This window comes from Metopolophium dirhodum, chromosome 3 (assembly GCF_019925205.1).
Source record: "Metopolophium dirhodum isolate CAU chromosome 3, ASM1992520v1, whole genome shotgun sequence".
NCBI classification, from domain to species: Eukaryota; Metazoa; Arthropoda; class Insecta; order Hemiptera; family Aphididae; genus Metopolophium; species Metopolophium dirhodum.
Genome location: NC_083562.1, coordinates 6164142 through 6178277, shown reverse-complemented (window position 1 = coordinate 6178277; position 14136 = coordinate 6164142). Strand labels below are relative to the sequence as shown.

The following is a 14136-nucleotide window of genomic DNA, read 5'->3' as shown; positions in this document are numbered from 1 at the left end:
GACAGAGTATATAGATGATGTGTGATATTGAATAGACCAATAGACAATAGTACACTATGTATGAGATGATTCAAAAAAATTTTGCGTACTTTTTCAACTCGGTAGGCAGTACTTTTTTAGAAGTTCTCCCCAGAATTCAACCTCAGATCCGCCACTGATAGCAACTAATGTTTATGTCGCTACGATTGGTCGAAAATCGGCGGTTGAAGTCGCCTTAGATATACTAGGTACATTAATTAATATCTCATTGACCCCGTAAAATGATAGTTTTGTTGCAGATACTGTCGATATACACCTCTTGATGGACGATACTATATTTTGTATTATGTTTTTGAATTTTGCAGTGGAAATATTTCCGAGCTAATTTCAAAACTAAGCTATAGATAGTTTACGGCACCAGAATATTACATTTTTGAATTTTGTTTTCGAAAATGTTAGTTGTAATACTGCGAAAGGGATTGAAAAACATTTTTCAAGCATCGTACGTAGATTTTAAAGGAGAAAGAGAATTTCACGACCTTTTAAACTTGGCTTGAAAATTTATATAAATAGCGATCTAGATTCTAGATATTGGAAAAATAAAATGTCAAAAATGTTAATTTTTTTCGCACTTGGGTACTTAACACCTGTTGTTAGCCATTTTCATACATTTTTTACTTGTTTTTGAATTTTACGGTAGAAGGATTTCCGAGTAAATTTCAAAACTAAGCTAGACAGTTCAAAGCATCGTTGAGTAACAATTTTGGAATAAAAAAATTTCGAAAATGTTAGTTTTAACTAGGAGAGTGATAGAAAAATGTTTTTCAAGCGCTTTAACTTAGATTTTAAAGTACCTATAAGGAATTCATTGAGACGTCTCCAACTGGGATTTGCAATTTATTGAAATGGCGATCCTCTAATAAATATTTTCATATGTTATTCTTCTCTTTTATTAATCTTATAAATAAATTACAACTATATTTAGAAACATAGAATATATTCTATTTCTTAGAGCATAGCTATAGTATTAAATTAATTTTAATTATGTCTATAAATAATAATTCAAAATAATTCAAAGTATTTTGAAAATGTTATCGTGAATGGAAAATGTGTCATGCAAAAGGTCATGACGGGCGCATAAAAAAATTTAAAAAAAAAAAACACACAAAATTGTAAAATTAATATACATTTATCGCTCCGCTCATTATTTAGAGGAATCGTATATATATATATTTGTTTTTGGTACGGTGCATTGAAAAAATATCTAGTAGTATGCTACATTTTGAGAGGAATTTAATGTATTAAGAATTTATAGATTGAATTTTAATATAGTATATTATTTTATATTTTTTTTTATTGATTAGCGTTTCTATGGCGATAAACAATACGCAAAAACATCGGTTGGAAAAAAAAAGTTGTATCCAGCCCAAAAACATAATACGTTAAAAAACACACATCATTGTTAAATCAATACATTCATCTCGACTCTCAGAAACTTATCGGGCCGTGGACATCGCGGCCAATGGTAAAATAATTATTATTCCGCTTATTTTTTCAATCGTATAATTATACTGCGTAAAATAAATTGCTAAGAGGAATATCGATTGTTCGTTGGATATTTTAATGCCGTATTATAACTTATTAGGTATAAGCCGTATACAGATGTCACAACTCACTGTTGTATTATTTACCGAAACAAACACGGGTGTGAAATGTGCATTATGGTGTCGAGTGGAAGGAGGAGTTGTTAAATGGTCAAGCGAATCGTTTATGGTAGGCATATCACCAAAGTCAAGTTATTATCACGTGACATTAATATTAGCCTAATATTGAACATTATAGGTGTCCTACAGATTACTTATCGTTATTGTTCTACTCGTTCTACTATAATGTTTGCCCTTGAGGATCTGTATACCGGGTGATAATCTCTTGTGGTGCGATCGGGCGACGATGAGATGGGGAATTATGTTTATATAATATATACTCGAGAACGGACAACTGCCGCGGGACAGAAAATGGATTCGATATTTTTCCTTCGGATCAACCTCCGCCGCGGAGTGTTTCAGATAGGTACCTACTGTTACTGGACCTTCCGACCACGACAATACGATATTATATTGTGCTAAAACTGAGAACTGTTCTTATGTAAATTGCAAAAAAAAAAAATATAGTTAATATTGAACGCGTTAATCAGAAGCTGACTCAGTATATCTCGGAATCAAAAAGTATTGAATACCTACTGTATCATGTTTACAAAGTTGTCGGGTACTCCGAACGAATTTTCGATAAACAAAAAAAAAAAAAGAAGAAGATGGGTAGCGTTTTTATTATGTCATTATCATATATCAGTAATATATTACGTTATACGGGTGTGCACAGCACTCACGAAATTAATTTCCTCAATAACGATAAATAAGTACACAGTTGAAAGATAAATCATCGTGTTGTTTTCGGTAATTAATAATTGTTAAACGCAGAGAAACAGGCGATACAAAATATGAATGATAATATTATGATAACAATTATTATATAGGCGCCTAATCCACTTTGGGTATACTCAAGTAAGTACGCATAGGCAAACAAGTCGACGACGATGACAACAATTGTAAAGAAATGGATAGAAATGAGAGAAGGACTTATATTATAATAATTTGTATTGGTAATACAAATATAAAATAACGGGCCAAATTGGGCCTACCGTGTGCTTCCTCCTTCCCGTTAATTTTACGAATTTGAACTATTTTCAAGCATCGACACGGCGGACGCACTTGTCGTAGTTATTAGTAAATGAATATATTAATATTTGTATACATGGCATTAAGACTTATCTAAAAAAAAGCGTACCTAATTTCAAAATATAATTTTCGTTTGATGAACAAAATCGTCTCGGCGTATAATAATTGTGGTAGTTATGCGAATCTAAAAAAACCAACAGCAAAAAATGTATAAAAACCATTGTTTTTGAGTGTGCACACATGTCTGTGGGTTAATTAGTTCTTACCTAGTTTTTTTATTTTCCTAAGTATGTACGTGCACTATTTGTTTATTCGTGTCAAGTGGATAATATTGTATTAAGCAAGTACTAGCACTTACTTCTTTACAGAGATATTAATTATGTAATAATGATGTATACTGTTTTATAATAGATCTGAATACTTTGCATGGCCCGACAATAGTGTAATACTATTGTAACTTGTAACTTGTATAATAGGTATGCCATAATATTTTATATATTATAATAAAGCGATTAATTATGCTATTAACTATTATTAATTATATTTTTATAGTACAACGCAATATAGGTACACACCAGAACAGATGTTGTCTAGTGTCATAATATAATATGACGGGAATAGACAAACTTCGATTGTTGTCATTATTGCACTGGCGTCGTTTGAAAATACAAAAACGGCCGATGCCAACGATTATACCCTCCCTCGGACAGTGCACGTCACGGACCCAGCTAAATCTTAGTTCGCGATGCGCGTCAATGATGACTTTATGCCGGGTCTTCTGTGTTAGACAATCGGCAGGGATCTCGGAGGATCTTTACAAAATATCCAAAGTTTTCGATTGTCGCCACGCCAAAATATGTGGTGATATATGCCGTACAATATGCATATTATAACATGAAACAAGTTTAGCGAACATAATATACAATGTTCGTCACATTATTTGATTGGCTTCGTTCAGTAACAAACAACTATGAGTTAGGATAACCATTCGCACTAGTGCCTAATAATATAAAATGCATGATGCGACACGGCCATGCACTTAAGTCAGCTGCGACAGAGAAGTGACTATATGATTTGTCACATAATTATATTTCGGCGAATATTCCTTTAGACGGTTGGGTAATTAGACAGGTAATTGTATTTGAAAAATGTTACAACGTTTCGTTTATGTGCGCATTATCTATATTATAATAATATGGTATTTAGGTAAAAAAATACTTCAAGTAGGTATAAATCATATCATATTGTTGATAAATAATTAATATTTTATTGATTAGGTGCTAACAGTATACTTAAAATAAAATATAATTGTATGATTACAATAATAATTCATACGGTATTACTGTTTTTTTGTTTGAGAATCGAGTTATATATAAAGTAATATATATTTATGAAGGGTACTTCAAATACCCATACAAAATATATGAACATCAAAAAAAATGAAGATATCAAAGTGTATACTTACATTGAAAATTATTTTATTTAATTTTTCGCTTTTCATTATCATAATAAATTAGTAAATTTAATAAAAGTACAAACATTTTAAAAATTCATAGTAAAAATATTTATTTTATCTTTGAGTTAACCAATATTATATTTATAAGATAATATTATTCATTTAGAAAACATTATTTATTTCGTTTATTAATACTAACGTTTAGTCACAATTTTTTCTATAAGCACTTGAAGTTCAAATTTTGACATACGTCAAGAACACGATAATTTGAAAAATATTATTTTGTCGTTGAAAATACATAAAATGTTTAATTTTAATACATAGAAGTTCTGAGTTAAGATTGAAAATTAAATGCGCAAATTTTTATAATTTATACTTATAGATATTTTATATTATCTAAAATACATATACTCAACTTTTTTATATAGACATTTGATGTTCTAATTTTGACAACATTGGATAGGTATTTAAATAAAAAATAACGATTTTATCTATAACAATTTTACTTATTATCAAACAATATTGATCGTGGAGATGAATAAATGAACATGAAAATAATATTAAGAAAACTTATAAAATTGTAAAAATATATTTCTTTTAAAACATGTCTTTTAATTACATCAAATTATGTAAAAAAAATAATATTTTCACAGTAGATTGAATGGATCGTGATAAAAGGATCACTTCGCATGTTTAATATAATTTAAAAAAATATTGAATGTAAGTTTGTTGTATGCATTTATTATGCTTTAATCAAGTACCTATAACTTGTTGTATAATAACAAAATACAGTAAAATAACTTTATTGGGTATTGAAAATTTCCCATGTAGATCTTTTCATTATTTACCTTTGTGTGTTATTGTTTGAGTGAACAAAAATTAGTCTATCGACATTCACCAATGTAGTGATGTGCTACAAATATTATTTTTATAATGGTGTTAATTTTTAGAAATATCAGTTTTTAAATCTTATTAAGTTGTCTATGAGATAGGGTGTAAAATATATATTAATATCGTTGCCTGCAAGTACGAAGGTAAAATTTATTTTACTCGGAAAGTTGGAAATGATTGACGAAAAATACAACTAGTTAAAAAGTTATAACAGTTACAACTTATAAGTAAAAATGTAAAGTATCTAATATAATATTATATTGAATTTATGTCATTTTAATATAGATTTACAGTGACGTATACCGTATACGTATTAAATATAACTATACAAAATACTTCGAAATGTATTTTAAATTGTTCGACCTCGTACAGTATAACATAACGTAATAATAATATATTTATTTATATTATATACACTCGACATGAGTAATATACATTAATTTATGATAATATATATGTTGATCGATTTGATTGATTTAAATTTACTACACAAATACCTAGTGTTATTAAAATTTGATACTGTATATAATATTAATATGTGTACTACCTATATTAAACGTTTATACTTTACACCACTCAATAGTCAGTCGATTACCTGTGCGTCATTGTTTTTATTAAGCTTAGAATATATTATTATGTTCCTAATGTTCCTGTATAGTATTATTAATCGTAAAAAAGTTTGAGTTGTCGAATTAAATTCGCAATGACGAAGCTGTTTTCTGGTATATCACAATAGAATAAATACACATGCATGCGTCTAATGTTTTACTTGAACTATATTATAATTGTATCAGTATTATTTCTTGTGATAAATTTCATGTTTGCAGAAACTTTTCAACACAAACGAACCTTAGTGTTTGCAATTATTGTACGAATACGTGTGCTAGTAGTATGGTAACTATATATGTAATATTATTTCGCAATCGCGTGCTGTAGGTGCCAGGTGGTATATACTGTGTAGAAAAATGTGTATTTAGGTATAATAAACTCTCATAAACATTATATTGATAATTATTTATTATTTTCTCTCTTAAAAAACTCGTTTTATTGTTTCGATATTTTTTTCCAACTTAATGATAACACACAATAAAAGTAAAAAATAACTTTATCATATACATAATAAATGGGTAACCGTTTCTCGTGTATATACACGGTGTAGGTATTGTTAGGATACTATTGTACATTTGTACATGTATATTGTATATTACTAGCTATACATATAATATACTATATACACGGTCGAAATAAACGAGCGAATAAGGATAATATTATATGAGTACAGCTAAAAGTTTCAAAATTCAAATTAATCTATATCCTTTATCACGCATAACAATAACAACAACAACAACAATAACAATAACAACAACAACAACACAACAGGATAACAGTATAGACTATAGACTGCAGTGCGGGTATATAACACAGATGCAGCGTCCCGCGATCAGTCCGAATACGATATCATCGCTCAGAAACTATTCCTCATTAGGTTCAAGTTTCGCGATTGTTTTTAATATGATTTATCGTACACGACCATAGAATTAAAATAAAAGGATCCCATATAATTCTTCTCGTGTGTGAGTTATTATATGAACTCAATCCGTTCGTCCAATTTATAATATTACACATTGATGAATATGTACGGAACACAATATTATATTATAATAAACGCAACGTCCCACGCGCGCTCTTGAAACCGAAATCACGACACAAACAACTTTTCGGCCATGGCCGACCGCGCTAATCCAACTCGGATTATAGATAAAATACACATTTTAATATATTTATAATATTATTGTGTACACGCAATTTTAGGTAGACGTTAGTCAATCATATAGCCGTTGCAGGTGGGGCGATATTGTCATCACGACATTTTGGTTTTTATTAAAGGTGCGATTCCTTAGAACGCGTCTAGAGACGCGCGTCCAGCGCGGCCGACGCGGCGCGACTCTAATTTTAGCCGCGCTTGGACTTCTTTTGCTATTTTTAGATGTAGCCGATTCCTTAGAACGCGGCTGACGCGTGCGACCGCCGCGCGCGTCTAGAGCCGCGCGACCGTGACCGCGCCAGAGGCAGTCATGACGCGGCCGCGTGCTCGTAATTTTTATAATTAATACGAATAAATATTACATTAAATTTTATTATTATAATATTTATTAATTTATTATATTTATTTTAATTAATTTATTAATTATATAATACGTTAAATAATATTTATCAATATTATATTATAAAAATGTCTTCGAACATCATGAAAACGGGATTTAGTACTGAAGAAGATAAAACCTTGGCTGAACTCGTTGGGTTTCATCCATGTTTATTTGACTTGGCAAACCCTTCATACAAAAATCAAATAATAAAAGAAAATGTATGGAAACAAATTTCAAACGAATTGAACAGACCAGGTATTTTTTAATTTTTAAAACTTTTTATTTATAAATGCAATAGTATTCAGTCCGGTCTTATTACGTTATGTTACGGTATTTATCATATATCTTTTTACAAAAATTGGTCTAATATAGTTAGGTCTGATCGAATATAATATTATAATAAATATGTATTATATTATATTTTTCACTCAAGGGATAATATTTCGGGACAACGTTTGGCCCATCACACTTTCTTCATAATTTTAATAATAATATAGACAGAAACTGGAATATTATGTATTGATTTATATAAATAATACAAGGTTAAAAAAAATGCTCATGTATTCTCATTTCAGATTAAACATATATACATTATAAACATTATAAACTGTACATATAATATTATTGAGATATATAAACAAACAATTAGTGAAGTTAAAAATAAAAATGAAAATTAATGTAATCAGTACTTCAATATTATAATACAAAATATTTAAAAATATTATATGACATTTTACGAAGTATCGGTTCTTAATGTATGATAATTTTGCCATGGTACTGTACCCTGCGGAGAGTTGAAAAATTGTTTAAATTCATCTCTTACTAAAAAGCCTTCATAATTTCCATATCCTCCCGTATGCTCAAGCTGTACCATATTATTAGCAGGATAATCATTTGGGTCAAAATTGTAATAGTGTTGTTCTGATGTATTCTCTAAAGTATATTGGTCACGTAAAAGATTATGAAGACAGCATGCAGATAATATGAGATGGTCGACGGTTTCTGGTTTTATTGGTATCGGTGTATAAAACACTCTAAAAACCTGGCTTAATAGTCCAAAGCTATTTTCAGTCGTTCTTCTTGCCCGTGACAAACGATAATTGAAAATTTTTTTTTCGCAATCATTTCTAGACTCTATTTTAGAGTATGGTCGCATCATGTGTGGGTCCAAACGAAATGCTTCATCACCGATGTATACATACGGCTATATTTTTTCTGAATTTGGAATTTTGCAATTAGGTGGAAAATATTCACAATTTTTCATTTGTTCTGACATTTTTGATTTGTTAAATATACCACTATCGCTCTCTTTACCATAAGATCCTATGTCAACCAAAATGAACTTGCAGTTCGCATCAACAATTGCCAATAAAACGATTGAGAAGAAATCTTTGTAATTGTAATATAATGATCCACTTTTCTCTGGTGAAAATATACGAATATGCTTACCATCAATGGCACCCACACAATTCGGAAAATTCCACTTTTTCCAAAACTGTTTTGATATTTCTACCATGTCATCTTTTGTTGGTGTAGGTAATAAAATAGGTGTTAATCGATTGCTTAAACTTTTCAAAACTAGCTTCACAATACGTGAAATGTAACTTTGAGAAATACGAAAGGCAAAAGCAAGGGAATGAAAAGATTCACCAGTTGCCATAAACCTGTTAAATAATAATAATAATAATAATAATAATACAATTATATTAAAGTATTTAAGTATATAATATCAGTATATGCAAATATAAAAAAACTATTATTTAAAACAGAAAAATATTTATCTGCCAATAACTTATTAGTTTTACCAAAATTATATATATAATATATATATCATATATATATATTTTTTATATTATTTTTAATGTAATTTTAAATTATAAAAAAACACTTGATTGTGTTTAATTTATACTTTTAGATTCTGAACGAAGTGAAGAATGTATTAATTTTACTATGATGAATGTTTTTTGTTGAGTGTTTGAAATTATAATTATTGCATAATTGCGTAAAATAACAATTTAGCCTTCAACGATTTTTGATATTTGTTCTTATTCAAAATGTATACGTCGTAGAAACTTGAAACTTACATAAAATGTTTGAATTAGCGTTTTCTTTACATGAATGTATTTTCAAAATATTTCGTTTATTTTTAAGCTATATTTAGGCATTTAAAATATTCGATTTTTCTTAGATTTTTTTTATAAAAGTTGATGAAAAATTGTTGACTCTGCCAAAACACTTGAAAATATAATACAAGGTTCTCCATAAGTTTTACTTATAATAAGTATAAGAAATATCGCGATCGGTTCAATTAAAAATTACAAATAATAAAAATTACAAAATTAAAAATTCACGCGTGAAATAACTATTTAATATTTATTATAAACATATACACTGACAATTCATTTTCGTTCAGAATCGTTTTTTTTATAATATAAAATAATTCCAAAATCTATCCTAAAATGCCTAACCTATCAATTCATCTCGTGTATCCATCCAACTCTTGTATGGATTCTTTTTTATAATTTAAAATTATTTGCAATTTTTTTAGATAAATTATGGTATTTTAATATACTACAGTAATAATTATGATCAATATTTATCGAAGGGTTGAAGACATAATTTTTATGTTTATATTTATATTATAATATTATTTTTATTTTTCAATACAAGTTTATTGTTTTTTTTTTAATCATAGTATTTAAGTTAAAATTATTTTTATAATAATTTATTTGACAATAATATCTACCTACTTATTTTTTATGTCAATATTGATATTTGAATAATAAATTATGTTTTACTCTTATTTATTTTTACATTTTTAAACATAAAATTATTTATCCAGTTGATGATTGTAAAAAGCGGTGGAAAAATATTAAGGATACATATAATAAAAAAAGGAGAGGCAGAAAATTGGGTACTGGGTCAGCTACGAGAGAAAAACCTTCGAAATGGATACTAGAGGATGTTTTGACATTTTTGGATACAGCTGTATATGAAAGACAGTAATAACTAATAATATATTTTACATTTGTTTACTTATTGATATTATTTATTTGTAAAATATAATCTTAATACTTATAAATTATAATAATAGGAGCTTAACGAATGTGACAAACGATGAGGACGAGGAAGAATGTTTAAATTCATTGGATAATAGTGTTTCTCAAATTGAACCGGAAAATGAAAACATACAATTACCATCAACTTTAGAGTCTACAACAGAAGTTCAAAAATCAAAAATAGAAACAACTGGTACAAAACGACAAAAAAAAAACTGAAGCATTCATCGAAATATTGAATCAAAGAAGTGAAGAAAGAAGCCGTTTACTACAAGAGCTGACAAACCCAGAAGAAGCAGAAGACCCAATCGACGTTTTCTTCAAAAGTATAGCCCTAACAGTAAAACAGTTTTCGCCCCAACTAAAGATTAAAGCAAAAATGGAAGTATTAAAAATAATAAATGAACTGGAACTTTTGAATCTTAAACCATCGAATCAGACAAGTAGTCCTTCTAATTACGAGTTTGCAGAAAATGTAAGTTCTAGGTTCCAAGAGTTACACCCGATAAATTATTCCGCCACATCACATTCTGAGCTCAATGGAAACTCATCAGCATCCAATTGGTCGGAACATTTTCAAAATTTTTAAATACTAATTTGCATTTAATTATTACAATTACTTTAACCTTGTTATTTATGCTATTTTATGTTTTTGAACAGTAGTATTTTTACTTAAATATTAATTTGTTTTTTTTTATTTTAAAAAGTGACGATTTTATTTTATTTTTTATCAATATAATAAGATATATTTATTTTATTTATTCTTTTACATAATGCTTCCGTTATAATTTTTCTTTTTTATTTATATTGATCAAGTATATGATATGTTATATGTATAAATATTTTTAAAAACATTCTTACCTTAACGTCACAGCGAATTTCTCTGCCGGTGAAATAGGCTCTTTCACTCTGTTATACGGATTTAATTTTAAATCATCTTCGATTAGATTTAAAACAAAATTAAACTCAGTCTAAAAAATTCCCTGAATTTTTTTTCATCTCTAAACAAATGTTTCTCAATCAATACACTAAAAAAACCCTCCTTTTTTCTGGTCAAATACAAATCGTTCACACTTTTTGTCATAACTTCTTCAATTATAATTTCTTCTTCTTCTATTTCTTCTAATAATAGATTTATCAATATTTTTTTTTTCTGTTGACGCAACATTGTTCACTGGTTTGAAAATTTATAATACACAAATTTATAATAAATACAAAATTGTAACCAAATACATGTGATCAATAGAACGAACAACGACGTATTAACCCGATATCAAAATATGTGCCGCCCGGCCATTTGTTGTGGCGCGGCGCGGCGCGATTTGTAGTTCTAGGGAATCCGCTATCAACCGCGCGGCTAAAATTAGAGTCGCGCCGCGTCGGCCGCGCTGGTCGCGCGTCTCTAGACGCGTTCTAAGGAATCGCACCTTAAGTAGGTAAACCGCGTGCGGTTTGTGTACGATTAGATACTGTAATAGGTTTACATAATTTATAACGACCGAGACTCATACAAATATCTAGATGAAAATACCCGTAAAATCCGTGATATTACTGCAGGTCAGACGAGTTGAGCGAGTTCAACGTGACATTATTTATTTTGTTCATTTGGATTTGATTGGATCGATTTGACATTGATGCGATTTTAGCTTCACATTGGTCACTACGAACAACGAGTTCGATCAAACGTTAGAAAATAAAGAAAGAACTAATATTCATATTGAACGGAGGGTTAACCGTTTTTTGAAACTAGTCAGCGTACAAAACAAATCATTTTACAATTTATAAGCAAATGCAAATGGAAAAATTTGAATATTTAGTTAGGCAATAGGTATACAAGTAGAAAATAGCTCCACATATACTTGGGAATTTGCTTAAACTATACAAGCAAGCGAAATACGAAATGCTTCACAACAAAATGCATATACATATAATATATGCATTTAATATAAAAAAAAGGTAACTTTGAGATCTCTATAAATGACTAGTATTATACTAAAATCAACCATACCTCCCGGGTTGGATAATACATTTCGATGGATTTTTTTTACCGTGCATCATCATATGAAAATCGTTTAGTATAATATTGTTTGTCGATGGATTTTTCGTTTCGATTCGAAGTTTTCCAAAACAAAAAAAAAATCAAGAAAATAAAAATTATCTTTCGCCCTTTTGCCCGGTTGTTGTTTTAGACATCGCGATATTATGCGGTGCAGATGGTCATCATAGTATAACAATATAATATTTTATTATTAGAGATGCGTCGTGATGTTTTTAATTTATATTCTTTTAGTATAATATTTTGTTTTAATCGTTTTTTTTCGTACAGAAATTACGAAATAATAATATTGTATGCGACGAGTAACGACAGCCGCCGTTTTTCCCCTATATAGGACATAATATTTTATGTTATAATGTTATATGCATAGTCCGTATACGACCCATGTATAATGCGATGTAGGAAATAATTACTGGAGGTCAATTACTACACGCCCGCCGTGTCAATTAGTCTAGAGAGACTTTATAATAGATTTTAATTCGGCTGCATTAACCCTATATGTATGTATAAAAGAACGCATTATAAGTATACCAAACAATACCAAGCGATATTATACGTCATGGACACACAGACTATATTATAGGCTAATAGTGCGTAACGACAAGCTTCTAGTGCATTGCTCGTACACAAGTCGATACGATGTAATATTTTTCCGCCCTCTACACGAGTGCCCATGCCGGGCGTTTATCACACCGGAGATAATAATTATTACGATAGATGATCGCGGTGGCACCATAGATAATATAAGAATGGATAGGACATGCCTATACCAGTTCCATATGGGGCCGTGTGCTTTTTTGGGGAAGAGAGAACGTAAAGAGAGAAAGACGATATTGGGCTTTTTAAGGTTATGTGCAAAACTATTTTATTAAATAATAATGATAACATGATAGTCAGTTATATTTAGATATTTGTCAGTTTGTATTTTGATTGTTGTTTCGGACGAATATAATAGTCGACCACACTATAATGGCGTCGTTATTTGGAACTATCTGCGTCGATCTTACCGCACGCAGCAACGGAGAGAAGTCCTACTATCGTATGCCTCTGGCTTTTCCAAAATAAAACCGCTCCTGTTATCCGACGGAACTTGGAGAAGTTGCACAGAGTGTCCAGTCTCAGAAAGCGTGTGGGCTGTATATTAGAGGCATACGCGTATGTGAATATTTTCACGACGGTAAGTACTATTTTCGGGCTAATAACGGTTTACAACTCAACACGAAAACGATAGAATATTGTGTTAAAGTATAATAATAAAAAAAAAAAAAAAACATAATATATTATAATGAGTAATGACAAACCACTATTAATCATTTGTTATGTTTTAGAACGGACATGCGATGTTTATATTAGTGCGATGACGTAAAAAAAATACCCATAATATATATATATAAAAAAAGTCGAACCGACGAGAAATAAAATGTAAAGAACAAATTATTTCCAGCACCGATGACGACACCCGTTTTGTCGTCGTATAACACAATAACACGTGTCTGTTAACATTCGTACGTTATGTTATATTATGTGCATTTCACTCACTATGCGTAAACACAAATATTATTGAGGCTGATTGAAAAAAAATAACTGAAAAATCGTCGGACATGACCGTCGGACCATACACGACGTGATACTGCAATACACAGAGATTCTATTTAGTTTATATACTGACCTTGAGTAGTATTGTATGTGTGTTTGGGAATGATGTTTGTATATGTTGAACGTGTTTAACATTTGAAACCGTACAGTTTTTATGTTTCTTAAATATACACCCATTTGTCATAATACCTATTATTTTGTCCTGTGGTCCATTTAA

At 29.6% G+C, this 14136-nt stretch overlaps 1 protein-coding gene across 1 annotated transcript in view; it reads right to left on the bottom strand.

Moving 5' to 3' along the window:
• Window positions 1–14136, bottom strand: part of LOC132941184 (neuropeptide Y receptor type 2-like) — a 58083-nt gene that overhangs the window by 22294 nt on the left and 21653 nt on the right. The gene's annotated exons all lie outside the window — the stretch shown is intronic.